Source organism: Triticum dicoccoides, chromosome 1B (genome assembly GCF_002162155.2).
Source record: "Triticum dicoccoides isolate Atlit2015 ecotype Zavitan chromosome 1B, WEW_v2.0, whole genome shotgun sequence".
Lineage (NCBI taxonomy): Eukaryota > Viridiplantae > Streptophyta > Magnoliopsida > Poales > Poaceae > Triticum > Triticum dicoccoides.
Window position 1 is genome coordinate 64,964,117 of NC_041381.1, and position 13,228 is coordinate 64,977,344.

Consider the following 13,228-nt stretch of genomic DNA (forward strand, 5'->3'; position numbering starts at 1 on the left):
GCCATGCCACCCCGCCTCGCTGGCCGCGCTGTGCCGCACCGTGCGTGCGCACGGGCCCGTCGAGGCCGCCGCCGCTCAGGCGCTCGGGTGCTAGGAAACCCTAGCGACCCTGAGCTGGCGAGCAAGCCGGCCCAGCGAGCTGCTGTGGACCGGGCCCTTTTTCCTTTCCCTCCATAAAAAAACAGGGGGAGAGCGGTGGGGCTGGCTACACGGGCCGGCGGCCCATTTCGGCCAGCGAGCGCACTGGACCAGGCCAGAGAGCACACGTGCGTGCGATTCTTTGCATTTGAGCCCCTGTACTTTCCAGATTTTACGCATGTTTTATTCCCGCTGTAATATTTCACGTAGAAGCCTCTGGAACTGTTTGTTTTCATTGAAAACACGCTTCAAAATGCCTCGGGAATTCAATTTTTGGGCTAGTTTCACATACTAGATGCGCTTAACATGCTATCTTTTGTAACAGGATATTATTATATGATTTTACTGTTGTAGATTAATTGTTTAGCACTCTTAATGATTTAGTAAGTCATATAATAGCATGTTTTAGATAATGGAACGTCATTTTATTGAATAAGTTTATCAACAACGCTTTGTGCAAAAGATTACCTGCTGTAATCTCATGATTTTTGCATAAATCACAGACGGACGGAATTGTCAACAAGGAGTTTCCTGAGTTGGCCCAGACAGGGCTGAACTACCTGTCATGGTCCTCGGACTGCGAGATCTTTCTCCAGGGAAAAACCCTCCTGAGGGTGATCGGTAAGGGGGCCCAGCTGGCCGCCACTGATCCCAAGTTCGAAACTGAGAATGCGCAGGCTCTGCACTTTCTCCGTCATCACCTGTCACCTACTCTGAAAGATGAGTATATGGCTGAGCGCAGTGCTTCTGGCCTTTGGACCACTCTTAAGCAGCGGTTTGAGCGGCTGAAGTACACTATGAAGCCACGTGCAGAGGCAGAGTGGATCCGTCTGAGGTTTGCGGACTTCAAGACGGTTGGGGAGTACAATTCGGCTCTGCACCGGATATGTACGACTCTTCGGTTGTGTGGTACTGAGATTACCGACTCCCAGAAGATTGAGAAAACCCTATCCATTTTCCACCCCGACGCGGTCCAGTCCTCATGGAGCTACCGCTAGGGGAACTACACGAGGTATTCAGAGTTGATTGACGTCCTCCAGGTGGCGGAGGCGCAGGACGAGGTTCTCAAAAAGAACTTTGTCGCGCAACCACTTGGGGGAGTTCTCGCCAGGAGGTGAACCCTCTCAAAGTCCGCAAGCCTCAACAGAAGAAGAGGGGCCGGAAGCGTAAGAAGAAGGGCCCTCACCCCCCCGCCCCGGCTAAGAAGAACAAGCCGGGCAAGGAAGGGCAGAGGCCTCAGGACTGCTTCCGTTGTGGCTCGGTGGAGCATTTCTCCCGCTAGTGCCGCGCACCACAGGAGGTCGTTGATGCATATAAGGCTCAGAAGGCGCGTGAGATGCACCTCGCCTTGGTTCAGGAGGGAGCACCACCGGCGCCCATGGCAACACCTGTGATGATAGCTACTCCCCCTGCTGCGCCCATAGAGGCGACCCCCGTGGTGCCCATCGCGGCAGCTTTGGCGGTCTCTATCGATCCCCACGTCGCCATGGAGGTTGACCACATGGTCGCCTCGGCGGCGCCGCCACTAGACATTGATGCTGCCTCCAAGATTATGTCTAAGGAGGATCAGCTCACTAGTATGGAGATTGCGGCGGAAGTGAATGTCTTCTTCACCGAGTCCACTTAGCATGCCTCTTTGGTTATCATGATTCCGTGATTTGATAAAATAAAATTGAATAAATTCGATTTGGTTGTAAGCTCTATGAGAGCATAAACTTATTCTTTATTTTGGCGATTGGATGACATTTATTCATTTATTCCATTATTTATACATGATAGCATGTTATGTTCTGAGATGTGTGCATTTATTTTTAATGTATTTTCTTCTTTATTGCATTAATTAGATGTCATATTTTAGAACGCGTGTGGCGCCCGAGTGGAGGAAACGTGCCTTGTCGATAGCGCCACCACTCATACCATTTTACGAGAAACTAAGTACTTTGAGTCCATTAAAAAATCTCCGGGAAGTATTATGACAATCACCGGCTGCGGTTCTCACATAGTTGGCTCTGGACGAGCCACTACTATACTCCCCATGGGAACAACTTTGATCATTAATGATGCGTTGTTGTACCCGGAGTCGATTCGTACTCTTTTGAGATTTAGATACATCCGGGCTAATGGTTTCTATGCTGAGACCGATGATGAAAACGGCAAGGAGTGCCTACTCATCACAAAGCGGGATGCAGGTGGTAAACATGTTATCGAAAGGCTTCCTTCGTTTGACACAGGGCTATGCTACACTAAGATAGTAGCACCGCCCGTGTACACTACCCTCAAGACCGTTTTTAGAAGCTCTGAACTCTTCTGCCTCTGGCACGATAGGTTAGGCCACTCCGGACTTAGGATGATGATAAATATAATTAACAACTCACATGCCCATAATGTTAACGTGAAGAACTTCCAAAATCCCGATGATTTCGTGTGCTCCGCATGCGCTAAGGGGAAGTTAGTCATTAGGCCATCGCCCCTCAAGGTGAGGGATGAAATCCCCGCGTTCTTGGAACGTATCCAAGGGGACATATGCAGTCCAATTTAGCCCCTCACGGGGCCGTTTCGGTACTTCATGGTGCTCATTGATGCTTCCTCTAATTGTCAACATGGAACCATGCCTTTGAAAAATTGATCTCACAGATCATACAGATGAGGAATAATTTCCCGGATTACTGTATAAAGTCTATTCGAATGGACAATGCCGGAGAATTTATTTCAAAGGCGTTCGATGATTATTGCATGGCAATGGGAATCAAAGTTGAGCACTCGGTACCACACGTTCATACACAAAATGGACTTGCCGAGGCATTGATTAAAAGAATTAAATTCATTGTCCGACTGCTCCTTCAGGGTTGTAATTTACCAACTACATGTTGGGGCCACGCGGTGTTACATGCGGCTAATCTCATCAACTTTCAACCATCGGCCTACAACATCCACTCTCCTGTTCAACTCGCGCAAGGGTCGGCAACGAAAATTTCCCACCTTCGTAGGTTCGGTTGCCAGGTATATGTACCAATACCACCCCCTCAGTGATCGACGATGGGCCCGCTCCGTAAGTCAGGGATATACGTTGGTTATGAGATTGTGTCCATAATCAGGTATCTAGACCCCATGACAGGTGACTGTCACACGGCTCGCTTTGCTGATTGCATATTTGACGAGGATCTTTTCCCGACTTTAGGGGGAGAGAATCAACCCCTTGATGATAAAAGCCGAGAAATCACGTGGCAAGCCACGGGGATCCACACTCATGACCCGCACACTGCTGAGACTGAGAGAGAAGTCCAAAAGATAATAGATTTGCAGTCTTTAGCAAATCAACTGCCCGACCACTTTAGTGACTTAAAGACTTGACAAAATCGCATGTGCACGCGCGCAATGCACCGGAAAGGGTTGAAATACCGAAGAAAAATGATGGTGTACCCGCTCCCGTCCAAAGGCCTAAAAGGACGAGAAATCCGGCTTCTCAAATCCCAAGTACTCGGGGACACCTAACGAAAAAGGATAAGAGAGATTTATCACAGCCTGTCGCCAAAGTACCCCAAATTGAAACGGGGAGCCAGTCGAGACCTGGCTCAAGTACGGAAAATTCAATGCACGAAATTCCGGACTTAAACTTTCTCATAGGGGAAACACCCAGCGGAGATGTGAGTGCACACATCGACGTGGGAAATCTGAAGGGCCTTGCTCCCATAATGGGAAATTTGGTAGAGCAAGTGTTTGCGCCGGATGCGCTCCATGACTAAATGGCCATAAATTATATTTATACGGGGGAGTCCCTGAACGGAGCAATGGTGATTGTCAACATCAAATTTGCTACGAAAATTGCCTCAATCATAGATCTTGACGCTGAGCCTAACACGCTCGCTGATTGCAAGAAAAGGCCGGATTGGAAAGATTGGCAGCAGGCGATTACTGCCGAATTATTATCTCTCAACAAAAGGAAGGTGTTCGGACCGGTTTGTCGAACTCCTCCCCACATTCGCCCTGTTGGCCATAGGTAGGGTTTTGTTTGAAAGAGAGATGAAAATAATAAGGTAGTACGGTACAAAGCAAGGCTTGTCGCTCAAGGGTTCACTCAACGACCAGGTGTCAATTTTGAGGAGACTTATTGCCCAGTCATGGATGGAGTTACCTTTAGATACTTGATCTCGATAGCAGTAAACATGGGCTTGAAAATGAAACTAATGGATGTTTTCACTTCTTACCTGTATGGTAACTTGGATTTGAACATAGATGAAGGTTCCAGAAGGTATACCTGTTCCGAACCATGATAGAGCAAACAGGGGTCTAGACAGTGTTCAACTTCAAAAGGCAATGTACGGACTCAGACAGTCTGGTAGAATGTGGTACAATCGCTTAAGCGATTTCCTTCATGAGAAGGGCTACACGAGCAATAAAGATTGCCCATGTGTATTTATACGGCGATCCCAAGATGGATTCTGTATAATCTCGGTGTATGTGGACGATTTAAACATAATCGGTACACCTGAGGATATTGAGGAAGCGAGTTCCTACCTGATGTCGGAATTCGAGATGAAGGATTTGGGTAAAACCAAGTTCTATCTAGGTCTACAACTTGAACATTTCCCTGATGGGATTCTAGTGCACAAGTTGGCCTACACCCAGAAGGTGTTGGAAAGATTTGGATTTGATAAGGCATATCCTTCTAAGACCCCGATGGTCTGGAGATCTTTACAGCCGGACAAGGACCCGTTCAGGACAAAGGAAGAGGGGGAGGAAACTCTAGGAACAGAGGTTCCTTACCTGAGTGCAGTTGAAGCACTCATGTATCTCGCAAACTGTACACGGCCAGACATTGCGTTCTCCGTTAGTTTGATTGCGAGGTACAGTTCCGACCCTACCAAAAGACATTGGAAAGGTGTCAAGGACGTCTTCCGTTACCTGCAAGGGACCAAAGATCTTGGCCTGTTTTACAAAAGGAATCAAGACCTGTCTATTATAGGCTATGCCGATGCTGGGTACCTATCGGACCTGCATGATTGCAAATCGTAGAATGGATATGTTTTCCTTTGTGGTGGAACTGCGTTTTCCTGGAAATCGTCCAAGCAAACACTTGTGTCGACTTCCACGAACCACTCGGAAATCATGGCACTATTCGAAGCATCAAAAGAGTGTGTATTGCTTCGGCAGATGATCGGCCACATTCAGCAGACATGTGGGCTGAACACCGTACAAACCCCTACCATTATATATGAAGATAATGCTGCTTGTGTTGCACAAGTCCAGATGGGTTAAGTGAAGAGTAACCTCACAAAGCATATTAGTCCCAAGTTCTTTTATGCACATGAGCTGCAGCAGTTGAATGAGGTGAAAGTTTTGCATACTAAGTCTTGTGACAATCTTGCAGATATGTTCAGTAAATCATTACCAGCATCAACCTTAAAGAGGTGTGTGCGTGGAATCGGTATGATGAGACTTAGAGAGATGCAAGGTTCAGGGGGAGAAACTTCACAAACTCGTCGCTAAAATCTCAATCCCGATGATCGAGTACTCAACTTGATGGTTGAGTGGATTGTACTCTTTTTCCCTTGACTGAGTTTTCCTGATGTTTCTCACACGAGGTTTTTGACGAGGCAATTCGTGCAATACAACAACGTATACTGTGTGCTCTTTCTCCATATTTTTTCCCACTGGGTTTTTCGGAGTTTTGAGGCATGGATATACGGATAATTACCCAAGGGAGAGTGTTGGGAAACCGGGGCCACCACGATGGTGGTGGCGGCTAGCGCCGAGTCGCTCGGGATAGCCCCTCCCGTTTCCCCTCTTTACGATAAGTGGGTACTTATTCCTTGACCCCCTACCCCCTATATAAAGCAACAAGGAGCCATCATTGTAACACCTGATCATTGATTAATAAAGCTGGTCTCCTTCATATCTCTCTGTGTCTTTTGCTTTCGCGTTCGACTACTTCACCTACCACGCTCGCTCTCGCTCCGCAACCTCAGACCGGACTCGCCGGCGGAGTTGCGGAACAACCTGTTCGGACGATGCGGCCATGCGGGGCAGTTATTCTTTTTTTGAGGGAACGGGGCAGTTATTCTTGTGTGAACCTCCTTCCACGAAAAATATCACTGTGTCCAACTATGAAATAATCAAAGCTATGACAAGTGTCACGTTGCAATGGTTTTACAGCACAACGGTCTACCTGATTCCAAAATGTGGAGTCAAATAATTAAATTTATGAGAAGTGTCACCCGATGGAAGCTTCATTGTTTAATGAAGGATTACTATCCTTGTTAATTAATTGAGATATTTACCTGCCAACTTGGTGACTCCACACAACGGTCTACCTGATTCCAGAACCTGAAAATGAAATTATTAGGACTATGAGAAGTGTACGTCATTAATAGTTCTCACTGTTTACTGGTAAATTACAATCTTGGTCCTGGTTTATTGGCTGCCTTCGTATTTTGTGTAAAATTTTGATCATAGATTTAACTAACAAAATATTAATGCATGTCATCAGAAATTATATCATTTGATTTGTATTTGGACATAGTTTCTGATGATATTACTTTGCTATGTATAGTTGGTTACATGTTATGTGTTATGCGTAGGTTGATGGAGGTTGACCTGTCTGATCAGTCACATAAACTTCACTAGAAACTCTTCATGTCGGGGGTTGTCTCAGTGAAATCGATGTATTCAAATTTGATAGAACTCGGGTCCAATCCCAAAGTCGTATCATGTTTGGAAGATTAAGGTGCCTTTAAGAAAAAAAAGTGTTTATGTAGTTTGTTCACAAGAAAGTGATTTTCACTAGGATAACTTGATAAAACGTAATTGGGAGGGTAGTTAGCGATGTTGTTTCCGAGATCAACATGAAACTATCTAACATGTCACCTTCAACGTCAGTACCCCTAATAGCATAGCCACGTTATTTGGAACGTGGGTAAATGGGGTACAACCTAAATAGCGGCAAATATTTGAGTAGGGGTGTGTGCACTAAACTGGGGGTATATGGAACCGTCAAAATGATGTGATTTTTAATAGACAAATTATCACTTTTTTTGCAGGTTATATACATAGCAGCTGGCTGAATCCATAAGTGGTCGCCGCTCAGTCATGCGGAAGCCAAGGATCATATGGCTTTTGGGTGCAACCGTTGGGAGACGGTAGCACGGGTTACTAAGCCGGTTAGGATGACGGTCTAATAATAGGATAGGTGTTTAGTCATCTGGTATTATTTATGCCAAATGTGGCGACTTTTGCTTTATTAATGTTTATTTTGAGACCTTGAACCGAATTTTGCACTTGTGCACCGCTTTATTGAATAATATGATTGCATGCATTCTGATGCAGAAATCAGGGTAATCCTCTCCATTTTTTTTATTCATGAGCAGGGAGCGCGTACAATTTAGCGCTTAAATTGAAGGATAGCCAGGGTACCCTTGGCCAGCCCAGTGGCGAACCAGATGGGGAAATAAGGATATGAGAGTTAATTTGGAAGGCTAATATACCCCAAAAGATTAGGATTTTTGCGTGGCGTGCTGGTATCAATAGCTTGGCGGTCCAGGTGAATAGAGTCAAGCACTATCAGACTAATTCGGCTATGTGCTCTATTTATTGTGTGGAAGACGAAAGCACCTTTCATGGCCTAGTGAGGTCCTCTAAAGCCCGTGCTTTGCGATTGTCGCTGAGAGATTCGTGGGATATTCCGGACGAAGAGCTCTTCAAATGATCGGGACCGGACTGGCTTTTCAGTTTGTTGGACCTGTTGAGCTTGCAGCAGCGGGAGCATATCTTATTCCTCTTCTGGCGAGCTTGGCATATGAGAAACGGCTTAATTTTTGGAAAGGGTAAGGGATTCATTTCTAACTCAACAAATTTTGTGGTCAATTATTGATCTTCTTACACGGCCAATCATGACACTATTCAGTTGGATTCTAGCAATAAAGGTAAGAAAAAGGTGGGAGGTGTTATTGCGGATTATGTACCACAGAGATAACACGTGGTGTGAAAATCTCCTCTTGATGGCTATATCAAGATCAATGTCGACGTCAGTTTTGTGGAGAACATTAATAGTGTGGGAGTTGTTGCTAGAAATTCGACTGGCGAAATCATCATTTCCAAGTGAGATTTTATTGGCCGGTGTACTAGTGTTAAAATCATAATCAAAGTATGAGCCTAAATAGGAGGAGGCTAATAAACCAGGTATGATTGCGTCCTGGGTCTAGAACACAATGGTCTACCTGTTTCCACAACGTCAATTAGAACTCTGGAGAAGCTTGAAGGGGTGTCCGGACAGGACTGAAAGTTGATCATTGTAAAGGATAACTTAAGCCGTAAAAGCGTATGTAGCTGAAAGCCGATCATTGTAAGGATCATGCACATATGCAGCCGGCCCGAGTTCAAAATCGTTATCGCCGAGGATGCCTGAGAAGGTTGGATCATCACGCTAGGCCACCGCACCGGCGTGCGGTCCCTGTCACCCTGATGGGCCAACTGAGCGTCCCTCGACGTGTGCGGTAAGGACATCAAGAGGTGCAACACGGAATCTTCAGGCGCGACGGCCTAACCATGACGGCTGTGGTCGTGTGCGCTCGCTAGTGGTGCAAACGTTATTGTCTTCTGGTGCGAGAGCAGGGCCATCACACTAGGAGAACCGTGGTGTCAGTGGCAGATCAATGGTTCCGCACCACCATCTAGCACTGGGTTAGCGGCTCTGATGGCACAACAGGGTGACTCGCGCTGGTGTAGAGTGGCAGCGGCAGGATCTGTTGGGACAAACCCTGGGCCAGCTCGCCGTTCATCTTCTCTCACTCGGTCAGACGAAGGTGAAAGAAGAAACACACTGGATTTTTCCGGCGCACGAACGCCCTGCTGCATGAATGGCGTCTCGGCCGCACGAACAACCTTTACTTACTGACCACATATCCTGACTCAGCTTATACCATCACCGTGGTTCGGCAACACACTGACGGAACTATAAGTAATACATGAGGGGTCTTATACCCGGTGCACACGCACACGTCAGCGGCCTGAAATCACGGCCGCTAACCCATACACACGCGCAAGTCACGCACGCACTAACTACCACTAAGCTTAGCTACATGCACGGTGACCATATCCACGAATGCATCAGGCCTTGTTTGGTTACCGGGACTAGACTAAAAAAAATCTTTTTTAGTCCCTATGTAACTAAACAAGGACTTTTTCTTAAGGGACTAGAAAAAAACTCTACTGAAGGGTCTTTTTTTTTAGTCTCTATAAAACTAAAAGAGGTCTAGTCCCTTGCAACCAAACACACCCTCAATTTTTCAACAGCCGGCCACACGACCAACTCCACGTACTACACGGCCAGCCGCTCCACTCATGTCAAAAATTATGCCTAACAATTTCCTCTCTAATCTTGACATGGCTCGTCCTTGACCGTCGCCTTGAACGCGTCTATCAGACGCTGTGACGTGTTGCCTGCTCGTTGTTGCCGGAGTTGACGTTGCTGCCCCCATCATCGTCGTCATTGCTACGACCGCGGACTCGACCTAGGCCTGGCGCGCTGACGCCGGTCGCCACTGTGCTCACCGCCGCGCCTCCGAGGACTCCACGTCCACTACGCTCGTCGCGGACTCACACGCACCACCTCCGCGGCCGCCATGACCGCCGCAGCGACGCACACCTCCATAGGCCGACACACGGCCCAGAGCTTCATCGCGCAGCCACCCGCGAACGCCGCCACCGCCGGCACGTCTCCGGCACGGCGAACCACACCCAAGATAACCAAGCTCATGATACCGAATGTTGGGACAATCCCTTGACCAGCTCGCCGCTCATCTTCTCTCACTCGCTCGGACGAAGGTGAAATAAGGAGCACATTGGATTTTTTCGGCGCACACACGCTCTGCCGCATGAACGGCGCCTCGGCCGCACGAACAACCTTACTTATTGGGCACATACCCCGACTCGGCTAATACCGTCACCGTGGCTCGGCAATACACCGGCGGAACTACAAGCAGTACATGAAGGGTCTTATACCCGGTGCACACGCACGCACACATCACCGGCCTGAACTCACGGCCGCTAACCCATATGCACACGCAAGTCATGCACGCACTAAACTGTACAGATTCTAAGCTCCCACAAAATGGAGCGTTCTGGTGCATCGTGGTGTGTGGGGGCTAGTAGACCCCATTGTCAGTGAATGGAAATGGCCGGTTAGGAATTCCTAGCCTGTGGTTGCATCGGGGCTTAGGGAGCATTTTTGAGGCCATTGGTCAGTCGGCAGGTCGTGCACGTTTTGTATGTCATGTTGTAGCTGGGTCGGTTCGTCCCACAACTGTCGCAGAGTGAGGCGGTATTATGGATTGGTCGGTAGAGGGATAAAGATTGGTCCGCACTGCTTCTCCATGTTTCTTGAGGGCTCGAACGCAGGGAGTAGCGCATGTGCATCTCGCCGGTAGCGTCATTCGCGGATAGATTGACAGGCCCAACACCATCGGATGAGCTTCCCTTCAATTCGTTGCCAAGGACAAGTGTGACAGCAGTGGCGGTGGCTTGCCTAAAAAAAAAAAGAAAAAAAAAGAAGCAGTGGCGGTGGCTGCCGGACTCAGATATGTCCGCGCCCTCTCCCCTCTCTTGTTAACACTAAGCTAGCTACATGCACGGCGACCATATCCATGCGCGCATCAATCCCTCAACAGCCGGCCACACGACCAACTCCACGTACGAACGGCCGGCCACTCCACTCATGTCAAAGATTATGCCTAACAGGATCTGCTTCTGAGACATGGGCGCCCCCTTGACTGTGAGCATGATGTATGGTGGGAAGACATTTCCACCCATTTGCTAGTGCCTTCTGACCATGGCGTGAAGAACTAGCAGATATGAGTATCGAGTGACCCATCTTGAGGATGATGATTGAATACTTCGTCAAGTCCCGGGTAAAAACTCTTGATCTAACCTTTATTAGTCAGACTCAGCAACGAAGAACTAGTGTCATTACCTTGTTGCATGTGTTGTCTACTTGCTGGTGTGCTGGTCTTTATATGTTGAATAAAAATCCTTGTCTAGGCTGTTTATGATCGAACGTGGCGACAATGGCGCGAGAACTTTTATTCCTTCTTGAAGATGTTACTGCAAAAAAAGTTGATAAGTGTCTTTTCATATCTTGTAATGGTTTGATCGTGGTTTAGTTGTGATGTACTGTGCTTACTCATTAATAAAAATAGCTATGTGCATCATAGTGATGCAGTGACCGGGGTTTCAATCTCGTTTTCGAAAAAAGTTCCTCATACCTTAACTCTATATTTGAGTAAGGAAAAATGGTACCTAGCCGAATCTATAAAACATAACTCCTCAATTTTACGCGAACCAACCTATGGTTGGATGGTTGGAGGGACTGTGGTATCCCCAGCCGACGAGGTGCCTACGGTGACTTCGTAAATTTCAAGATGATATGTTGGCTCAGTCTTTCAGAGGTGCTCATAGGGGTAGGGTGTGCGTGTGTGCGTTCATAGGGTTGAGTGTATGCGCGTGTATATGAGTGCTTGCATCCGTACTGTGTTAAAAAAACTCCTCAACTTTACCACAAATTCGTTTATTTTTTTACTATCGAGTTAACCTAACTACTCAATTACTTCAATAAACAATATCTTGGGCACATACTTCATCATTTCCTCACTAGCAGTACTATCCAAAGAAAATGATAAGAAAAACAATAAACACATCAATAGAAACACAATTTCCTTCACTGCTTCTACAAGTTCAATCAATAGTTTCTCCATCTCCTTATATTTGTGCGAACATTTTTGCTCTCTTTGTTGTCTTCTCTATGTTGCACACTTGTTATTCCGTGCCTCCTTAAACTTGGACATTGCGTCCTCTGTAATCTCATCGCTAACAACTGGTGCACCAACATTCAATAGATCTCTCTTGATATATAGATCAATGTATCCTTCTTGCCAGAACCAAAAGTTGCAAACTTTGTACATAACAACAACAAAACAATGAACACAAATTATTTCAAACCGAAGAACAATCGCACAAAATTTCACTCACTTTGTCCATTTACACTTGTAGAAAATCCATCCGGGATGTTCTACCATCTTCAAGACCCGGTACAGTACCAGCTACCAGCAATCATCACACATGATGATCATCATAGGCTCATCGGCGATCTGCTGGGCGAGGGATGAGCTCGAGCAACCGGCGGACAAGGATGTGTCAGCGGTCAGACGACCACCGAGATGCGAGCGACGAGAGGGGTGCTAGGTGGAGTGCTCAAGGTGGCTGCGCAGTGTGGTTCTCAATGAAACATGACAGAGTTGGGGCCTGGGTGCTCGAATCCGGCTAGCGGTGACGGGCGTAGATACGTTGATTCCGATGACGATAATGAGAGGCGACCCAATCAAAGTCAGACAGAGGAAAGATTGGTGTGCTGCGGCTTGAACTACGTCAGTATTTTCCCAAAGAGGAAGGGATGATGCAGCACAACTACGGTAGGTATTTCCCTCAGTGATGAGACCAAGCTTACCGAACCGGTAGTGAATGAAGACAAGCACAGAGTACAGAAAACATAAACACAGGATAACACAAGATGAAGACGCATAGGCTGAAGAAATTGAACTGAAGAAATAGAGAAAGTCTTCAGTCAAAGTCTTCAAACAGATATGAACAAGCACACAACAACAAAGATGAGGAAATGAAAGAGTTGAGGAAATAGAACCAGTAAGCTCGGTGAAGAAAATGATTTGGTAGACCAGTTCCAACTACTGTCTCAGTTGTACATCTAGTTGGAGCGGCTGAGTATTTAAACTCGAGGACACCCAGTCCCGGACACACAGTCCTCACTGTATTCTCCTTGAGCTAAAGTCACACAGACCACGCCCAATCACTCGTGGTAAGTCTTCAGGTGACTTCCGAACCTTCACAAACTCGGTCACTCGGCGATCCACAATTCCTCTTGGATGCTCTAAACCTTGATGCCTAACCGTCTGGAAGAAGCACAGTCTTCAAAGGAAACAATCGTCGGATCCACGCAGGATCAATCTCTTCAGTGATGCTCAATCACTTTGGGGTTTTGTAGGTTTGGGTTTGGGATTTCCTCACTTGATGATTTTCGCTTAAAGGC